The 20,482-nt window shown below is 52.6% G+C and overlaps 1 protein-coding gene across 2 annotated transcripts in view; it reads left to right on the top strand.

Annotated features, from left to right (window-relative positions):
* The first annotated feature begins 1,871 nt into the window (after window positions 1-1,871).
* PACSIN1 (protein kinase C and casein kinase substrate in neurons 1) overlaps window positions 1,872-20,482 on the top strand; it is a 51,251-nt gene continuing 32,640 nt past the window's right edge. The window contains exon 1 of one of the 2 annotated variants that reach the window (XM_067531572.1): window positions 1,872-1,904. The gene's annotated coding sequence lies outside the window, so the exon portion shown is untranslated. Of the gene's footprint in view, window positions 1,905-16,185; window positions 16,317-20,482 lie in introns of those variants that run through there. The other variant, XM_067531571.1, reaches the window with a different exon arrangement.

Raw genomic sequence — 20,482 nt, 5'->3', positions numbered from 1 at the left:
GTCTTCCTGATATTTAGTCATCTGCAGGAACTGCCCCTTTTCATGTGCAGTTATCCAGTTTGTGCACACATCATGGATGACAAAGAGCCTGGCTGTTCACTGCCCTGCATCAAGTGGTTATTTATACATATGCAAAGTGAGTGTAAAATACTACTATGGTACTTTGGTAGGTTTTCACATCCTCTTTGAACGGATGTGCGGGGGGCGGCCCACAAGACGCAAGGCATGGGAGCAGGCCCCACACATGCAGTTATAGGCAGGCATGCATTTTTGCATTGACCTTGGAGCTATCCGTTTCAACACCTGGCCCCTCAGAATGTAAGTCTGCACGTAGTTGCTAGTAGTTGACTTCACAGGGTGAGCATAAAGATTTAGTTCCGTTCCTGGTCAATACTGAACTCACCTCAGTCATGATTTACTGCTTGGGCCAATAAATCTTGCAGTTCCCCTCACCTGAAGACAACGGGACACATGCTGCACTCAGTCAGCTAGCACAACCCCACTGATTACCATGGGATGCATCAGAGTAAGTGAGAGCAGAATTTGGCCCAGCCTCGGCTTATTGCCTATAGCGTTCCATTCATGATCCAGAATTCCTGCCCCAAGCAACTGACAATGCTGCAAGGTTGATAGTGGCAGGTCCTGGTGAGACAGAGGCAGGTCTGACCCCAGAGGATGAAGGGAGGATGAGAGGTAGAGCATGTGCACAGCTGCTCTCTAGCTCTGTATCCACCATCCCTACGAGGCAGGGCAGCACTAGAAGGGGGAAAGGTCTATTTACACTGTATATATTACAGCAGCCCCAGCAACAGAGAAATTTATGTCAGCAAGGGAGAGAACTGTGCATGGCGTAGAAAGCAGGGTAGTGGAGATAAGAGGGCCAGCCTTAAGCATGAGGAATGACAGCAAGTATTTGGGGCCCCAAGTTCTAGACCAAAGCAAGCAGAGGCTGGGCCCCCCCAGTAGAATGAGTGCAACTGGCAGGGGAGACCACTTCCCACCCAGTCTCCTTCTAGTCTGCATGGAGGGGACTGGATGGAGGCTCATGGTACAATATCCCCTAAACTCAGCATCTTAGGGGCTCCAGCAGGTGCAAGGGAAAGCTGGTCTGGGATCTGAGACGGACCGTGAGGGGAAGGGAGCACGAGGCAGGGGAATGAGTGGGAGAAGGAAGGGGGTGGGAGAGGAAGAGTGCTGGGGAATGTGGGGGGAAAGGAGAGACAGTGCTGGGGAGTGAGAGAATGCGGGGGAAGGGAGCGTGAGCGGGGGCATGAGGGGAGGGCGATGGAGAAAAGAACAAACCAGGGGAGCCCTGTAGCACCTTAAAGACTAACAAATTCCTGCGGGCAGAAGCTTTCGTGGGCTGCAACCCACTTCGTCAGATGCATGAAATGGAAACCACAGATAGGAGGAAATTCAAAGTATGCGAGGACAAAGAGAGAGAGGGAAAAGGAAGAGGGAGCAGCAGGAAGGAGAGAGAAAGTGAGGGAGAGAGATAGTGAAAGGGGAGAGCGCGGCAGGGGGTGCAAAGGGAGAGCAGAGAGCGAGTGGGGTGGGAAGGAACCGCCCCGACCAGAGCGCAGCTCTAAGCTCATTTACTGCCTTTTCTGCAGTCGTGTTTTCACCTTGTGCTGTCGGGCGAGTCATCATGCAGGGCCCAGCCTGCCATTGGCTGGCTAAAAATGCCTCTCTAATCTCCGCGCTGATCTTTACCCCCCTCCTCCCCATCTGCTGTGACCTTCCTGCCAATGTGCAGAGCCACGGAGAAGGACCCAGTAGGCGTCCCTGGCAGCTGGATTCTATACAGCAGGGGAGGCAGCCAGCCTGCAGGGCCTTCTGCCTGACAGGAACTGGAACCTCGCCTTTCCATCAGCCTCCCATGGTCTCACCGTCCCTCCGCCAAGGTAGGTCATGGGCTGTGCTCTGATCCCTTGTGTGCACCGGTACAGGACCGTGGTTTGGGGCTGGCCTGTCGGGCTTTTTAACCAAGTGACTGCACTGTCGTCGTCCCTAACGTTGGCTGGGATGAAGCCAGGGGTGTGTGGCTCTCACACCCCTCCAGTCAACCTGTTGTGCGGCTCGCCCTAGAGAACGCTGGGGAAGGGACAGAGAAAGCAAAGGGAGGCCTGTAACTTTCCAGCGCTATGGGCTAGTGTCAGGTGGCTGCGGAGAGCCGTAAGACAGGGTCAGGCCCTGCTCCTAATCATGGGACAGATGGCATTTCATTCCTGTCCACACAGGCGCGTGCTGGAGTGAGACACAGGTGTCTCTGTGACATGGGGGCAGTGCCACTTGTGTTTCCACTACACCCACCTGTGCTTCGAGGGATTCCCAGCTCTGACAGCTCAAATTGCTTGGGGCTGCCCAGCCCGGAGGCCACTTACCTTATCCCCTTTGCGGCTTCCCAGAGTCTTTGCTGGTTTGAAAATGATCTGAGGCTCCAAGGCTCAGATACAGGTGGAGCACTGTAACCCTTTAATAAAGGGGCCACGGACAGAAAATGACGATGATGGCTGTGTTGTCACAGGGGCTACATCTATAAGACACAGGACCTCAATAGGAGCTGTGTGCACTCAGCACCTGGCAGCAGCAGGCCTACAGTGATCGTAGGAGGAGATAGCATATTACATAATAGTGTGTAATATCTAACGTGGACAGTATTGTGTGTATTATATAGCATGTGGTAAGAACACGGGACTATAGATTATGCAACATGAATCATTCATATACCTGTAAGATGTTACCTACCGTCCAATTCTGGAAGGTGCTGGCTAGAAAACCCCACACCAATCTTGAGGACTAAAGGATTGGAGGGACTGTCTCTATTACAGCTTTCTCGCAGAGACCCTTCAGCACACACCCACATGGTGGGTGACAAGAGCTGAAGGGCAGGGCCTTGGGATCAAGGGGAAGGATCTGCATATTTATGCAATGACACCCCTGATCCATCAATGGCCCATACATACAGCCCTTGCTCAGATTATTGCAGGGGGAAGGGGCTGTTGCTGGCTGGGATACAGGCACACCCGTCTCAAATGCTGATCTTGTAGCAGACATACACACCCGTTATGGGGCCATTTTGCATAGAGCCAGAATTTGGTCCGCAGTACTGCACTGGTGGCATCCAAAAACCCCTTTTTGGAGAGCTGGGATTATGGTTTGCTCCTTCCCTTCTCCTGGAAGCAGTCTCAAGGGCGGGAAGCTGGCCCTGTTATGAGATCAGCTGTTCTGCAGTTAAGAAGTAGTGATTCAAGAGCATTCCAGAACCTGGTTTTCTGGCTCTCAGGTTGCCACACAGTTACATTCTGGGCCATTTCCCATGAGGTCACACAGAACATATGAAACAGACTAGAAACAAGAATGTGAAACTGACCAGGCTGGGGTCAGGGCTGAGTGAAGCACAGAGGAAACAAACCCGCAGGGATGGTGATGAGTAGATTAGATGTTTAAAGACCTTTCCTTTAGCTTTAGAAATTCTGGGCATCTGTTTTGCTCTTGTTTTGCCTGCATGCTTCCTGCCAGATCGGTACAAGCAACACAAATTTGTCACTTACCCCCTGGTGTAAATGATGCATTAGGGGCTTACTCCTCAACTGTACCAGCTTTTGGCCTCCCAGGATTCTGGGGCTGACCAGAGGCCAAACCGGACTCTCACATAGCATAACCTAGTGTAACCCCAGGGCTGTATTAAATTCTGCCAGCTAGACTATTCCACCACCAGCATTGCCAGGACCCAGCTGCTTGCAATCCTGTGATGTTCCTTCCCTTCCCTAGTCTGCCCCCTATGTGGATTGGTCAGAGGAAGCAAACTGCATGAAGCTGGAGCTGCATGGAGGAGATGCAACCTGAGCTGAGGCTCTGGCACTAGGTGTAAGAGACTCCCATTGAATTTGGCCCTTGGTATCTGAACCAGACAAAAAGTTCCATGTTAAGCTTTGGGAGCCTAAAATTAGCCCTTCCCAAAGTATGGATTCGGACTAGTATTTTGAAGCCAGATTTGACACTCTAAATGCAGAATTTAGGCACCTTATTCTGTAGCCTGAGTTTGAGGACTGGACCCAGTGGGTTGAAGTGCGTTCGCTCTTTCACTAGTGCAAACCAACAGTAACTCTGCTGGAGTCACTGGAGTTACACTGGAGGTAGAATAGGCCTGAGTTAGGAATCAGGCCTGGTGTCTCTGACCGCCTAAGGACGGTGCAGTGAGCAGAAATGAAATACTCAGGGCAAAACTGCTGGAGGACACTAAACAACCCAATAGACTAGGAAATACCCCACCTATTCCAGGGGCTGGGAGGGTGGGTGAAGGAATGACACTAAAGAGATCAGCAGAAAATCCCCATCATTACTCACCCTCATCCTTGGCAGCTGCAGGTAGGATCATCCCAGGCTCCCATTTCAGGCTGTCTTCGGCTGGCTGATCTCCATAGGTTGGCTTTGGTATTCGATCTCTGTCTGTATCCTGTGTCAGAAACCCCCATCCTCTGACATTTGTTGTCTAGACTTTACCGCCTAGACACTGTTCGCTGAATGCTGGTGCAGGCTCTGTCTGTAATCCGAACTGGCTGCTCCCATGACACATTAGGCTCCATCCTCAGGCTGCAGCCTATACCAGAGATCCCAGGGTGCATTACTGCCTGCTGCATAGCATCCGCTGGCTCTCACTGGGCCTGTATCACATATCCCAGCTCTGAGCCGCTGACTGATGCTTAACACACACAGGCTGCAAGTGCAGCTAGTATGAGCAGCCGTCCTCTGTGGCAGGTGTAACCAAGGGAAGCCATTATCACTCGCTCGCCTTTCACACCAATACCACCGCAGCGTTTGATCTGGGATATTTGTGTGGGACAGGAGCCATAGCGGAGTCATCAGGGTCTCTCTGTGCACACACCGTCAGCAGGTGTGAGGAGAGCTCTCTGTACCACTGGGCTAGGAGCTCTGCTTCCTCGCTGGCCAATGGCTATGCTGCGAGGCCTTCATGTTCTCCAAGTCACTGGCCACACACAGTGCTACCCATTCACCTTCTCGGACCTGTGTGTAAGAGGCTGGCAGTGATCGCCTGCAATACCCTCCCCAGGTGACATTCCTTCTAGCAGTGGTGTACCGAGGTGGGGCAGGGGGTCAGGCCCCCCCCCCCCCGTGCCAGCGTGCGGGGCCAGGCCGGCCCTCCACCACGTGCAGGAGATGCAGGAGGGTCTGAGGGGGGGGGGTGCAAATGTAGGCTTGTCCCTTGGCGCCAGAGACCCTCCGTACACCACTGCCTTCTAGGAAAGGGTTAAGCAGGTTCTACTTACTCACTATTGCAGGCAGTTACCTCAGTGGATAAAAGGGAGGTGGGTGTGGCTCCCTGAGGAGACAGCAGGATCTAGGGTGTGGGCTGAGCCATCCTAATGGAGGAGTCTGGGAGCAGGTCTGAGCAGATCTTTATGTTCTCTTATTATTACTATCTTCACGAATAGAACCAAACCCCAGGAAGGGGGTGAGTTTGTACTTCAGCCGGGCTGTGTTTATAGGGCAGGTTGGGAAAGGCACCTGCACATACTCTTCTTAATAGTACAGACTCTTCTAGCTACTTTGTTTCATAAATGACTGTCACTGCAATCTATTCATGGTAAAGATTATCCATTCCCTCCATTGCTGATGCTACCCGTGCTACAAGGGTGGCTGCGGAAATGTGACAGCCCTCAAGCAGAGATGCTGGAGGAGTCTGAAGACGCTGCCTGGACTGGCCTTTGGGGTTAAGACTTTCCCTAGTAGTCATCCTGGTTGAAATTCACAGACCCTCTATCTCTGCTACTTACCTGGCCTCCACTGGTGGAGTATCTGAGCGCCTCAGAGCCTTTAATGTAATTATGCTCCTAACCCTGCAAAGCAGAGCAGAGCTAGTGTCTGCAGAGTATGGTTGGGCAACTGAGGCACAGAGACTGAGTGACTTTCCTAAGGTCACACAGGCAGCCACAGCAGAGCAGGGAATTGAAGCTGGGCCTCCCAAAATCTAGATGATTGCCCTGACCCGTGGGCCATGCTCCTTCCCTTGCGCACAGACTCCAAGCAAATGGACTTTGTGCAGGGAAATTCAGGGGGGCTGGGCAGAGACAGGCAGGATGTAGTGCAGCCCCAGGCTGTTGTCTGAAATAGCAGCCACTCCCCATCTACATGCCTATGTCTGAGTTCCCAGGCACTGGATCTATCTAGGTGTAGATTCAGTGATGATTGCCCTCTGTGACAGCCTATTCAGGTCTCACCTCCCCTGCTGCGCCAGGAGATCGCTCGCTCAGACAGTGCAAGGGCTGGGAACTGGAAAAGGAAGAAAGAAAAGATCTTGGAAGACGATTAAAGCAACAAGGGTGTATTTGTAAATCACCAGCTCTGCCATAGCAGCTGCCTGTTGAAATGGTGCTGACCAGTCTGCCGGAGTGGGACCTTCCTGTCCCTTATCTGAATTGTCTCCTCCAGTTGACAAGTGCCTGTCACAACTGGCCAGGCCAGGCGATCCGATTCTCTTCAATGGCGTTTACCCTGGCCTTGGTTCCTGGAGGACTGCTGATTAATAGGTGGCTAGTGCTGATAAAGCTGCCCAGGAAGGCAGGATAGACTTAATAATAAAAGTATTGCGAAAGGCATGCTCAGGGAGATTGCTGTGCATCGTGGGAAACTATCAATTAGCTACCTGTGAGAGAGGAAGAATGAGTGAGTAACAGAAGAGAGAAAAACAGAGGAAGAGCGGCAGAGAGAGAAATAAAACGAGAGAGACGCAGAGAAGAGACATAGACTAGGAGCCTAGATTTGCACCGGTCTGAATTTAGCCTAGGTGGAAACTGCTGCTGAGATGTTAATAGCCCTACGTGGCTGATTCTTAAGCCCGTTTAGCTTGTCCCCTCACAGAACCATGCTGGCACATTCTCGCACCGTGCATCCACCAGCCATGGCTGTTCCAGGGCATTTTCAGACTCCAGAAGCATCTCTCTAACAACACCTGGCATTGTTGCTGAGAGCAAGGGATTTGGGGTAGATTCCATGTGGAAGGCAAGGCATTGTAGGATGGAGCTGGGGGGGCAGCTGGAATGCTCCTAGCTCCTTGCGCATACTAGGAAGAAACCTTTGCAGACAGCACTGTCTGAGCCAGATCTAATCTAAAGACTTTGTCCCAGGTGTTGCAACCAGCAAATACAACCTCACTTGAAACATGCCTAGGACAGCTATTGTGTGCCGATACAAGGGTCAGGTACTGAGATCAAGGTACTCCACAGGTTTGCTGCCGTGCCCTTTTAAATAACATAGACAGGCCCGAAAGAAAGAAAGAAAGAAAGAAAGACAGAAAGGCTCAACTCTTAGTCCAAGAAGCATGGCTGTGCATGCTTAGCAACTTGGAGCAGAGTTTTTAGCTCAGCAGTGTTCTCCAAAAGCCCAAGGGGCATCTGGGTGCAAGAGGAATCACTAACCAACTCTCTGGCGGTCTAGGCTACCTTTAGGTTTCTCCTACATGTGGAAAGGCAGCTAGTGAGCCATGCTAGCTGGGAAAGGCGTGGCGTCTGCAGCACAGTGCACGGCCCTGCTGTGGACACAGATTTGGGATGAACTGAGCAATGTTCTCTCACCAACCTCAGAAAGGTGAGGGGTGCAGCATCCCCCAGATGCCTCAGTCAACAGAGCCATATTTCAGCAGCATCGCAGGATGCTAAGTGCTCCTTCGCCTGCATGGAAGGGACGTACCATAGGGGCAGGTGGGAGCGATGTGGGCGAAGGTGGGTTTTGTTTGATCCCAGGGTTGGCTCGTCCCATCATGGAAGGAAAAGCTTTCCAGACCAACCTGGCGACCTGCCTTACCTCACAGCAGACAACCAGAGCTAGTGTGAGTGTGAGAATCTAAGGCCTTCTTCCTGCCCCCACCGAGCCAGTGGGAGCTTTGCCACGGACTCCAATGGCAGCAGGATGAAGCACTTAGTGCTGGTGAAATGGGCCAGGTTAGCAGCTCTGGAGACTGGAAACCTCTCTCTGCAGAGCTGATACAGCACAGGCAGGGGGCTGGGCGGGATTCCTCTATGCCGACTCCAGCACTCACCTGTCGTCACTGTGCTGTTCGCTCTGTCTGCGCCTCACACTTCTTTTGCAAGAGACACACTGCTTAGAGCAGCCAAGCAGCTTGGCGGCCAGCATGCTGCCGGCCCTGCATAAATCACAAATAATGAACAAGAATCTGCCCCGCGCACTGGCAGGACATGGACACGTCTTGTGGTTACAGTTGCCAGAGAACCACCTCCTCAGCACACTTGATCTCCAGACACCAGCGGGGACGTACGTGGGAGAGAGGGTGGAGAAGAATGAGCTGAAAACCAGACCTGATTCGCACGCTAATTTGGGGATTTCTTCCAACTGGAGTGTAGCGCCCCTGTGGGTGTCCTGCTGTCCACAGCCTCTTTCCTTTGCTTTGTGAAAATAAATTGCAGCTCTGGATCAGCTGTTGCAATCTAGCCCAGCATCCAGTTGCCTGATGGCCTGTGGGAAATAAATGTTGGTGAGTCTCTGTCCAGCTCTTAGTGGGACAAAAATTCCCATGGCTAAAAACATCTCTGCCTTTGGGACGGACTGATGGGCCAAGGAAGGAGATTGACATGCTTGCTAGCATTGGTCCTTCCAGAGCAGGGGGGTGGGGGGCATTGCCCTGAAATAAGCTCATCAAGCCTGACCTGCAAGCATCCCCAGCTAGGCAGGCAGACGCTCAGGTCTGGAGGAGATTGCTTGCTTGCTCACTGTGCAGAATCGGGCAGAGTGTGGGCAGTGCCGGGGAGCTTGCCCTTTGCTGCGTGATCCATTTCTGAGTTCCCCATTTGGAAACACCTTGGCCCAGATGCTCAAAGGTATTGAAATCAATGGGACTTAGGCTCCTAAACAGCTGTGAGGCTCTGGGCATTTGAACCTGATTTTCAGAGGTACCAAGCACCTGTGACAACACTCGGAGTCAAGGGGAGCTGTGGGCACTCAGTGCTACCTCTGAAAATCATGCTCAAAGTGCCTGAAACACTCAGCACCCAAAATCAGAGGCCACTTTCAGAAATGCTTAGCCTTAGTCCTCTGAGAAAAGCTTGTAACAACACAAGGAGAAACTGTACCCAGCTGTAATGCCGTGTATACGCAGGGCCCATTGTCTCACTGATGGGCGCTGCGAGGATCTGCATTGCACTGTAACGCTGCGCTTTGCCAATACCAACACTGCATGAGTGCGATGGAGTTTGATAAACAGCTCCTTATGTTCCTGTCAGCACCTATGAGACACAGGCCGTGGGATGCCAGGGCAGGACGGTCTGTGGTACTGGGGAGATAATGTTGGTCCAGTCTTGGTCCAGACTGAGACCTCCAAACTCATTGCACATGTGATCTAACCCAGGCTTTGAAAGCTGAAAGATTAGCGCTGGGCCTCAGCACCTCCTGCACCCCAACACTTAACCCTCCGTGAATATTTGCCTTCCTTGCATTTTCTCCCCCTCGCTTCAGCCAATGGCAGTGGGGCCTTGGTTCACAGGAAACTTAACGGTGAAGTCTGACTGCAGCCACATTGGCAGCATTTTGTGCCGTGGCCCTGTCAGCTCCCACAAGCAAAGCCAGACTGCACCCCATCAGCTGGTGGGAGGGCACACCGTGGTGCTGTAAGACAGGCATTGGCAAATCTGCCAGCCCCTTTCCCTTTGGAATCAGTACTGAGCTAAGCAAGCCTGATGCTAGGAGCTGCAGACTTTTGGATGACACATACATTCGGTGTCATGCCTACTCATGATCATTAAAGATCCCGTGACGCTTTCTGCAGGAGTAGGAGTGCTAATGCCCGTGTGCTACTCAAATTCCAGTTCAGGCCATCCTGCTCTGCTTCCCTAAATGCCCTCACTGTATATCCTAAACCAGTGAGCCGCATTGCTATATGTGGTTAAAAAGCCTCTGCATCCTACCCCAGAGATGGCTGCATTTCAGAAGGGGGGATGAAGAGATTTCTATATCATCCCTTACCTGTGTCACAGGGGAACTATGAGACTAAACTGCTAAGTGCTTGGAGATCCTTGGAAGAGAGATGCTATAGATGTGCTAAAAATTCTTCCATTATAATCACAATTCAACAGCAAGGTAGCCTGCCCTTTCTCATGCATAGGACAGACCCCCCTGCCTTCCCCTACTGTGTGTGCTTCCTGCTCAGTCACCGCATATGAGCCAGGAGGGGAGGTGGAAGTTATTAATTATGATTTATTTGGATTGCATTAGTGCTTAGGTGTCCCAATCATGGACCAGGACCCCATTGCGCTTGGTGCTGTGCAAAAAGACAGTCCTTGGCCCCAGGAGCTTCTGATCTAAGTAATACTAAGTATTATACAGCATGGGTAAGGGGACAGAGTTAATGTCTGTGTGGAAATGGGAGTGTGGACAGGCTGGGACAGTAGTGAGGTCTAGTGGAGAGGACATAAACCCAGAAGTCAGGAAACCCAGCTCTGGCCATGATACACTGTGTGGTGCTGGATGAGTTACTTTATCTCTGTGCCTGTATTTCTCCTTCTATGTAAGATAGATCATTATATTTATCCACCCTTTAAAGAGCTTTCAGATCAACAGCTAGAATGCACCCATGGAAGTGCTAAGTATTACTAATGAGGGCACAATTAAGTGACAGGGCAAGAATGACAGCCTGTTATAGAAAGCAGACAGGGACACAAGGGCAGAGTGACAATTAACTCAAAATGCCCTGCTGCTTCTGTGTTAAATGTCTCTGTGCTAACTTTGCATTCAAAGGATTGAAAAAACCTTTTTTGCTGGAAATGAACACGTGCAAACTTCAAGTGGGAGTCAGGCCCCTAACCTGCTTTGGGGCTTTTGAGAATCCCACAAGGCGCCAGCTTGCATCTTTAGGTGCCTGAATACCTTTGTCAACCTGGCCCCTTAAGAAGCAAGCAGTTTGCAAATCAAGGGCTCAGTTTATCATTGTCCTGCACCTTGGGCAATCATTTTCATCAGGGCAAAGTGTGTGCAAAATGCAGCCACTCAGTGGGAATCACTGCAAGAGGACCAGGACAACAGAACCGGAGCCTAGGTCCCCCCAGCTGCAATTGGTAGCAGGGCTGGGACCTTGGGCAATAAGCACGTTTCTTCTCCAGCCTTGCAAACAGCTTCTTCCACAGAGCATTGTGGAGCCAGCCGGTCTGCCAGAAAAATCGAGTCCTTTATGTCCCAGGCCATGCCCCCTTCCCCGGAAGGAGCTCTGGAGGATGCCTTTAGGGCTGGTTATTAGCAAACAAAAGGCAGATTGTTTTGGTGGGAGCCAGGCTTCTGGCAGCACCTGCACAGCGCCCAGAGCCCTCCACAATGGCTCGCTTTCTGAGTGATCACTGCAGCGGGCCCAGTTATCCACTCTTCCTAATTAGAGATGCAAATAGCCCTGCGTTTGCATCTTGCTGCAAGTGGGAGAGGGCTCCTGGGATTGGCAGCTGGCTGTGCATATCCCCGGCTGGAAGATGGATGGAGCTCAGGGAGAAGGGCGGCAATGACCCAGAATAGCCCAAGGAGCCCATTGAGTCACCCCCCCGGGGTGATTTGCCCCTGACCTGGGTACAGTGTGGAGCTTATGCAGCCTTCACCCCTGGATTTACAGCAAGCCCCTATGCTGTGTTCTCTTGTCTCCTGCCTGCAGGATCAAATGGGAGCCAGCGCTGAAGGTGGCAGAGATAGGGAAAGAGTCAGCACAGCTGATCTGCTGCTGCTGCCCGCATCACGCATCTCTTAGACATTCTAGGTTGGCATGTTTGGGGACTAAACCAGACAGGTGTTAGAGGAGACCACAGCACGGTGCATTATTTGGCGCAGACCCTGCCTCCTTATCACTCCTTCCCTTCCTCCCTGCCTGCCTGATCCATGCACCCAGACAGCTGCAGAGCCTGAACATCCATGTTAAACTGGGGACTGGGGTACAAATTAGGGCCTGCCCCTGGGCTGGTGTTCCCTTTAGGCCACAGGTCTCAGAAGTTGGAGCATGCACCTCCCTCTCTCCCTTCCCCTCCCCCTCTCATATCGTGCCCTCCTGGGAAGCCAACCCACTGACTGGGCTAATGAGGAAGTTGTGCTTGAGTCACTGTTGGCAAACAAACCAACCCTGGCCCCACCCCTCTGGTGCCGGAATTCCACCTTCACTAGGTAGGTTCCATTATGTGGCAGTCCCTGCCACGGCCAGCCATAGGGTGGTAACCTGAGCAGCCCTAGGATGGAGCAGCTAGTTTTGCCTGAGCTTTTGCAAGGTGAGCAGCCAATTGCTGAAGCTCTGGCAATAAGACAGCGCTGGACCCGTGCTTGGGTGGGTGCCAGGATTTACTTACGCAATTCAACAAGGCTTCCCCTGCTGTTCTGTGATGTCTCTCCATCTTGACCTGCAGCCCCCCTGCAATTCCAGTTCCAGAATCCCCTCCTCAACAGATCTGCCGATGCACCTCACTCCAGCTCCCCCACGTAAGCCTAGGCTTGGGTCCCACCACAAGCATGTGCCAAAGGTTGTAGAGTGGGAAGGCTTCCTCTGGGAGAAGGGAATTGAGCCACAGCAGTAGCTGGGGGAGGAAAGTCTGCTCTGAGAAGGCTCATCACCCAACCCTAAGTTCTCCCCCTGCTTCCTGGCAAGGTGGCCGACTTCTGCCGCCAGCCCTCGGTCATCCTCACCACAGAACGTTACGTCCATAAAGCAGGAGTCACCTAACAGCAAGGTCTGGTCTTCCAAGCCAACGCCGTGCGGAGCCCCTAGCCCTGACCACTCCAAGCGGAGACGTCGAGAGTGACTACAAAGAGCAAAGCATAGAGAGGTGGGCTGAGGCTCAGATCAGTGGAGAGAAAGCTCAGAGCAAATACTGCGTGGCCTGAGCAGTGAAATTCTCCAGGAAAGTGACAGTGAACACGTAGCCTCTCCTGCCCAGCACTTCTCTTTGGAGTGCATCTTCATCTCAGATCTTCTGCCTCTGCTGATCCAACAGAGCCTTTGCTGGTCTTAGCAACCCGGCTGTGGGAAAGGGAACTACATTCTACTCTGCCCCGTGTGTCGAACTGGCCGGTAAATTCTCATTTCAGAATTGCCGTGGCTGGTGATGGTGGGAGAGGCAAATAGGACAACTTCAGTGTCTCAGCTGAAAGGGGGAGGCAGGGAAACAGGAGGCCAGCTGAAGGGCGCTGAAGGCAGAGGCCCACTGCGTGCTTCATTAAGAAGCCACATGTGCTCTTTAGAAGAAAGATGAGACTGCGATTGAGAAAAGAGCCACACGGGACCTGGTTTATGTTCTCAGGGCAACTTGATCCTGAAGCTCCTGAACAACAAAACAACCTTTGCCAACTCAACCGCTTCATTATTGCAGCTGCTTCCCAGGACGGGTTCTATTACTCAGCCGGAGACCCCAGCCTCTTACTAGCTTGAATTTCCTCTGTGCCTCCCGTTAGCCAGGCTGGAACATGAGAGAGGGGCATTAAAGCAAAGGGGACATTGTCCCAATCCCTGTCTCTAGCCGGACATCTTACCTCCCTGGGTCTCGGCCCCCCACACCAGGATTCACTATGCCGCTAGGGCTAGCCGTATGGCCCAATCCCAGCCTGATGTACTGGCTCCTTGTTTGGAAGATCACTGCACACAGGCTACCAAGCAAACGGTCATAGCATTTCCTCAAGACCAGCTCAATCTGGATTCACACTTGCAATTTAAGGAGACAAAATTCTCTCTAGCCTATTACCAATCCTCGAGCTACGCAGGCCCCTTTTCACCATGCCCACTCCTGGGGGAGAGGAACTAGTCCCGTGTCTCTTCCTCTGGCACACACACATCAATTTATTCACGGGAGGGGCTGTTTCCTGCATATATTAGCATTCATTAACGCAGAGAAGTGACATCAGGGAGGAGGCTGCATCAGATTCTCCCAACAGATGGCTCCGGTTTGTGTCTCCCTCAGTAGCGATTTAAAGGCATCTGATGGGTCTTTATATCTGCAGCAGACACAGGGCTCCACACCGAATAATGCTGTGCCTTCAGTCTGGCTGCTGATTCCAATGCAGGCAGTGATCTGATCCCTATTTACCATCTACACTGTAACAGGAACCGTGAGGATCATGGCTGCCACTAGAAGAGATATATGTTCAGCAGTGGATCTGCTTGGAGAAAACAAGAGAGAGCATGCACTGAAGGGAGTGGAGGATGCTGAGAGAACCCCAGGAATGCTGCCCCAGGGATGTTGGCTCTCCTGGGAACAAACACATGCTAGCTGATAGTCTATGCTGCTGCTTTGATGGGATATAATGCTGGGATCTAAAAGGCTCTGCTAGATGCAAACCCCAGTGGCACAGAACCCATTCCTGCCTTTCCTAGGTGCTTTGGAGGGAGGATACAATGGGGATTGTGGGTAAAAAAGAAAAATGGAGAAACAAGCAAGTTTAGGATCCTTGGTCACTCAGGCATGCCGTGGGTTCCTCAGTGACTGTATATTGAGCTTCCCGTGGCTGGGGAGAGAGAGCTCCCTGCAACACGATTCAGGGAAGAAAGGAACATGGTTTTCTCTGGCACCTCGTCCAGTAATTTAGAGACATGCAGCCCCGATGCACTCAGCAATCTGTCTCCAGACAGGATTGGAGACGAGCCCCCAACTCAGACACCCCTGCATTTTGAGGAAGCTTGGATCCAGGCCCAACTCTGTTTAGAGCCTGTTTTATTTATCGAGGGAGGCCAGGGATTTATGTCACCCACCCACTCGCTCCAAATACTGCCACTGGTTCTTTAACTCCCATCTGGGTAGCCCCAAAGGGAGAGGCTGTCTCCTGCTGACGGTGAGGGTGCACGGCATGATGCTCCATGAAAGCGTTTAAGATGGAGCGGGTTTATCCCTCTCTGTTTCCTTCCCTGCAAGGGCTGATGAGAGCTGCAAGCCCGCCACAGAAGCAAGGCAGATGGTCACTAAGCTGTCTGGAGTGCAGAGAGCTGTGGCCCACCAACATTAAACAAGACGCCCGACTCCTGTTCAGACCTAATGCCTGATGCCTCAGATGTGTGCGCTTGGGATTCATGGCACCTATTATAAATAGGGCACAACAAGCATGCCTGCGCTTTCCCTGGAGAAGGTGTGTCTGGGGCAAAACTAACCTGCTGTTGCAGTGTCTTCAAACAGCAGAAGCAGTACAGTCGGTTTTAACACTAACAGCCACAGCCAGGCAGGGTTGGGTCTATGAGGCTATGAGTCACAGACTTCCCAAAATGCTGAGGAACATGGTTGGGTTTCCAAAGTGTCTCACTAGTGTGAGGTCCAAGCTCCCCCTTTTTAAGGATGATTGCTGGCTATTCTTAGCAATGCTGAGGCACAAGGAGGATCCTGAAATCGAGTGAGGATCAGGGGTCAGGCAGGGCACCGGAGCAGTTCACTCTGCTTTCTGTATTGGAGACATTCATTAAAATGCCTTAGGTCACAGGTGAAAGGAGTTTGATGGGTCTCAACCTAACCCTCCATGAGCGTTTGGCTAGACCACAAGAACTACCGTGCCTTCTAGGATAACTGGGCAAAGCCAGCAATCTCAGGACAGGAGAGGCCCAGGGCCGGAATAGCAGAGGATGCTGAGAGTCATAATGAAGGTGCATGTGTAGAGCTGTGCCGGCCCAGCACTGGTACAGCAGCTCAGGGCAGAAGTGGAATAGCAAGGCCAGGACTAGAATGGCAAAGAGTAGAGCAGCTCATGCATCAGGTGCATTGGCAGAGCTTTAACTACTGTGTTGGCACACACGCAGGCCAGCGTGAGCCTGAGGGGCTGCTCCTGGGTGCAGGGCAGGGTGAGCATGAAAGCCGGGCATTTACACGGCTGAGTGCGCGTGGAAACTTCACACATGCACAGGAGCCCCTGGAGGGCCACGCGCCTGCCCACCCGCCGGCGTGCAGCACTTGTGACTGCTGTGCACGTGCAAGTGTGCAGTGCAAGAGGACGCGGGGCGCTGAATCCCGCCCGGGCGCACGAGGGTAGGCACCTGTGCTCGCGGGCGGGGGCTCGCGCGTGGCCGGGGGCTGGCGCTGGTCGGGAGGCTGGCTGTACTGAGCATTACCCAGTTGCCATGGAAACCAGCAGAAGGAGGTGGGCGGCCGTCGCCGGCGGAGGGAGGGAGGGAGCGCGCGCGCGCCTCGCCTGCAGTCCCGGCGCTGCTGCTGCTGCTGCTTCATTCCGAGCCGCGCGCCCCGCATCCTCCTGCCCAGCCCGGCTCCGTCCCGCCCGCCGGCCCCTCGCTCGGCTCCCGCCTTCCACCCTTCGGCAGGGGGCGGCGGCTGCTCTATGCACGGACGGGGGCGCCCCAGGTAAGCGTCTCGCCTCCGGCAGGGAAATGCAGCGGGGAGGGGGGCAGGTTCCTCTGCGCGCCGTCGGGCTGCCGGCCAGGAGAGCAAAGGTCCCTGTGGCCCTCGCTGCAGCCGGAACAGGAGGGGGGGGGGCAGCTGTCCAGCAGCGCGCAAGCAGGAACAGGGGCACCTGTCTCCTGTCCTCCCCCCGCTCTGGAGATGGGGGCGGGGAAGGAGGATCAGGCTTCCTCCTGCAGTGTGAGCATGGTCACATGCACGCACCAGTGTGAGCATGAAAGCTGTGCATTTACACGGCTGAGTGTGAATGGAAACTTCCACCCCCCCGCTCCCCTCCCCGGCTCCGGGGTATCGACACAGACGGGTCTGGTTCCCACCTGCCACTTTCTGCCTGCATCACCGGCCCGGCTGCCTGGCTGCCGTTCAGGCATCGCGGGGGAGGAAATGTGCTAGGGTCGGGTTCCCCCCCTCCTCTCCCCTCCCCCCCAGCTCAGCTGCCCAAAAGCAGGCGGGGGGGGGGGGGAGATCAGGTGCTATGAGGGGATGGAGCCAGGATTTGCCTGCGGGGTGGTGTGTGGCACCTGGCAGGCAGGGTGCAGGAAGCTGTGATGAGGTGAGCAAAGGGCTCCTGGTTTCTTTCCCTGCGAGTGTGGGTGTGTGCAATGGCTAATATTCCTAAGTAGAAAGATAAATACTTTGCCGTCATACTGATCTTTCAGCTCGGGCTCCCTCTGCACTGTCTTCTGCAGAGGACACATCCCTTCTTCATTTCCACCCCACCCCCATCCCTTTCAGCTCCCCCTACACTCCAGTTCTCCTTTTAACCAATCTGCTCCGACCCCACCACAGCCAGCGCCTCTGGCCCAGGAGCATTGGCTGGGAGCCCTTTCTGAGCTTGTCACCCCTAAAGCAGCCAGCAGGGGTTGCCCATGAGTAGTGAGGTCTTAGGCCAGGGCAGAGGACGCTGGTTCTGCAAACAGCGCTTCCCAGCCGGTGCCAGGCTGGCCCAGGGAGCAAGAGGCCAGATGTGGGAAGTGGGGCTGGTTTGAAGGCCAGACAGGCAGGACAGAAAGTTATCCAGAAGGCTCTGGATGTTCAGCACGCTGGACTGCAGCTGTATGGATGGAAGACCCAGGTTACCATGACCACGTGCATCCCTGTGCTGCACTGGGAAGGGACAGCCACGGGATGGAATTGTCAGAGTAGGGACCCGTCCTGACCCTGCACCCTACAGAGGAACAAACAGGCCCAGGTGCTTACAGAGGGGGTCTCTGGGCTCTGATTCACTGGTCTGGGAGGGTCCTGAGAGGAAGTTGGGTCCTCAAATCCTGCTTCTCAAGCCACTGGACTCGCTGCGTGACCATGGGTCAAACACGTCACTCTCAGTGCCTCGGTTTCCCCCTCTATAAAACAGAGAGACTTCCTTCTGTCACAGGGTTTTGTGAGGAGTACCCCAATCCCAGCCCCTCAGTCCCCATCTCTACTGGCAATACTGACATCACCCCTTCTCCCTGAGACTCACAGCATCCCTCACATTTCACTCTTCCCCGCCACATTAACACCATGCCCAGGCTTCATCAAACAAAACCTTAGTTCAAGCGCTGATCGTCTTTCACCTCCACTACTGCAGCTTCCTCCCCTCCCTGGCTTCCCAACCCCACTCCATCTGGAAGGCAGTTCTGACAACTTCCAGCCTCATCTCAAATCCTTATGCTGCCTTCCCATCACCAAGGTCTTTGTCCTCACTTGCAAACCCTACAAAACACATCCCTTCTCCCTCCCTGACCTGGTCTCCTTTTACTCCCCAGTTGATCCTTTCACACCACAGAAAAGCAGCTAAGTTAACCACCTCTTTGCATTCTCCTCCAACCCACTTCGTTGCCATCTTCCACCTGTCCCCCTGCTCCTGGGCACCCTCCCCCTTGCCAGCCTGATCTGCCGTACCTCCAATCTCTCCTTGAAACAGTGAGCCTGATTCCCCTCACCCTTACACTGGTGTAAATGAGGAGTAAGTCCATAGGGTTCCACTAATGTCAGAGAGAGCAGAGTCAGGCCCACTTTTCCCATGAGGACACCAAACCCCCTGAGTCCCTGTGTCTGTGTCTGTGAAGGAAAGTAAAGAGAATCTTAATGCTTAATAATGTGATGATATGGCCTGGTGGCTAGAGCACTGGACTCTATTCCTAACTATGCCAATGACCTTGAGCAAGTCCCATCCTTATGCCTCAGTTTCCCATCTATAAAATGGGGAAACTGATACTTTGTAAAGTGCTTTGAGATCTACTAGGGAAAAAAGCCCGGTATAAGAGCTAGGTATTATATATCTGAACCCTCGATTTTATCACAAGTCTCATGGTATTTGGTTATTTAAAACGCCCAGCTCCTGGAGTCTCATGATTTTCTTGAGACTCTTACTTTATTTTAAAATAGAGTAAGTTTTTAGCTTTCCTGGTTGCCAGGGAAAGTTTGAAAACATGACCCTTAAAGTTTCAGAAACCCAGAGACAAATAAACAGATCCCACCTATTTGTTTTTCTAAGTCTTGTGATTTTTAAGCCAGTCTCATTTTTTTTGCAGAGGGGGCCTGACTCATGTTTGAGTTTGGCAATACTACTTCATTTCTCTACAGCCCTCATCCTCACAGTGTTCGATGCATGTCCCTAGTGCATCTTGTCTTCACTTAGCCTGTAAGCACCCCTGGACAAATACCTTGTCTCTCTTTGATCTGTGGAGTGCCATGCACATTCATGGAGAAATTGTAAAGAGCTTTGAGATGCCTAGAAGAAAGGGCTGGTGGGTCTCCTGTGTATAGAATAAAACAGCTTCACCATGGGGAGAGCAAGGAGAAGACGGATCTTCTTTTACAGTGTGCAAAAAGAAAAACCATTTTGTGGCCAGGAATTTAAGAAAATGCTTGTTGTCGTTACCATGTTAAGTTTGTGGCCCTGCTTCAAGTGATGCAGTGTGTGTGTGGGTGTGTGTGTGTAGGGGGAATATGTGCATGAACATGCCTTAGATCTAATGTCACAATATTCCCACCTGGAACTAAGGTACATGGATTTCAAATGGAGGTTCATGGAAACAGCTGGTAATCTCTTCAGCTTATGGAATTCTCTGTGCCTCACAGACCCTGCCATCATGGAAGTGATCACCAGGGATAGGGGCACACTGAATTCCTGTGGTGCAGACACGGTCCCTGGTACAATGCTAATGGGTCCTATCAGAGCGCCGTGGGTCCATTTAACTGACCCACGTGGATTGGGCATGTTTGCTTTGAGGAGGTACCTGATGTCATTGCCCCAGCACCATTGGTCTTAATTAGCCCCCTTGTTGGCCATTTCAGCAGACTGCCGCTGGTGGCCATAGAGGGGACCCCTTTCAAGTCAAAGTGCGTTGGCAAGGCAGCACTGGGGAAGCTTGCCCTGACGCTGCCCATGCTGTACCTGGTTCTGTGATGGGACTGGGAGAACTCCACCCTGCAGGCTTTCACCAGCCTGAAATCCATTTAAAAAGGAAAAGGAAAGAAACCAGCTGAGGTCTGGCCACTGAAATTCACTAAGGGTTATAGGGGAGCAGCAGAGATGCTTTGGGGTTGCTGGTGAATTAATCCCCTTATCAGAATAGCTACACATAAAGCCCCTTCCCTGCCAGACAGGCGTGCGTGCGTGCGTCCGTCCGTCCATGTTGATTACTCCAATGGTTATTACAGGTTTTCTTCCCTCTGCCTCCCTCCCTGTAGGCTTTTTTATTTAGCTAATCAAACTGAGTGCCCTTGCCTGAAGAACGAAGCCCGACCCTGCCTTTGCCAAGGCTCCCACGCATGGTGCTGTGTAAATCAGGCTTGTTTTCACTGGGTCTGGCTGACATCTGCATCAATTCCACGGGACAGATCCCCAGCCGGTGTCAGTCAGCCTAGCGCCATTGACTTCTGTGGCGTGATGGTGATTTGTACCACCCCCCGGCTCTAGCCCTATGTATTTTCACTATGTGAACTCTTCAGAGAAATGCATGGCAAAGAAATGGATTTCTGCACCCTCCCCCACCTTCCTATAACATTGGGACAGTCTTCACTGGTGTGCACATGTAGTAATAACAGGGCCAAATCCTGCCGTTATTCAAGTCATGAGTTTTGCCATTAACTCCAAGAGGAGAAGGTTGGATCCCAGGGAT

The sequence above is a fragment of the Emydura macquarii genome, unplaced genomic scaffold, assembly GCF_026122565.2.
Source record: "Emydura macquarii macquarii isolate MOO-44397 ecotype Brisbane River unplaced genomic scaffold, CSIRO-AGI_Emac_v2 contig_3220, whole genome shotgun sequence".
NCBI classification, from domain to species: Eukaryota; Metazoa; Chordata; order Testudines; family Chelidae; genus Emydura; species Emydura macquarii.
Note: the sequence above shows the minus strand (reverse complement) of the source record. Positions and strands in the feature narration are given on the sequence as shown.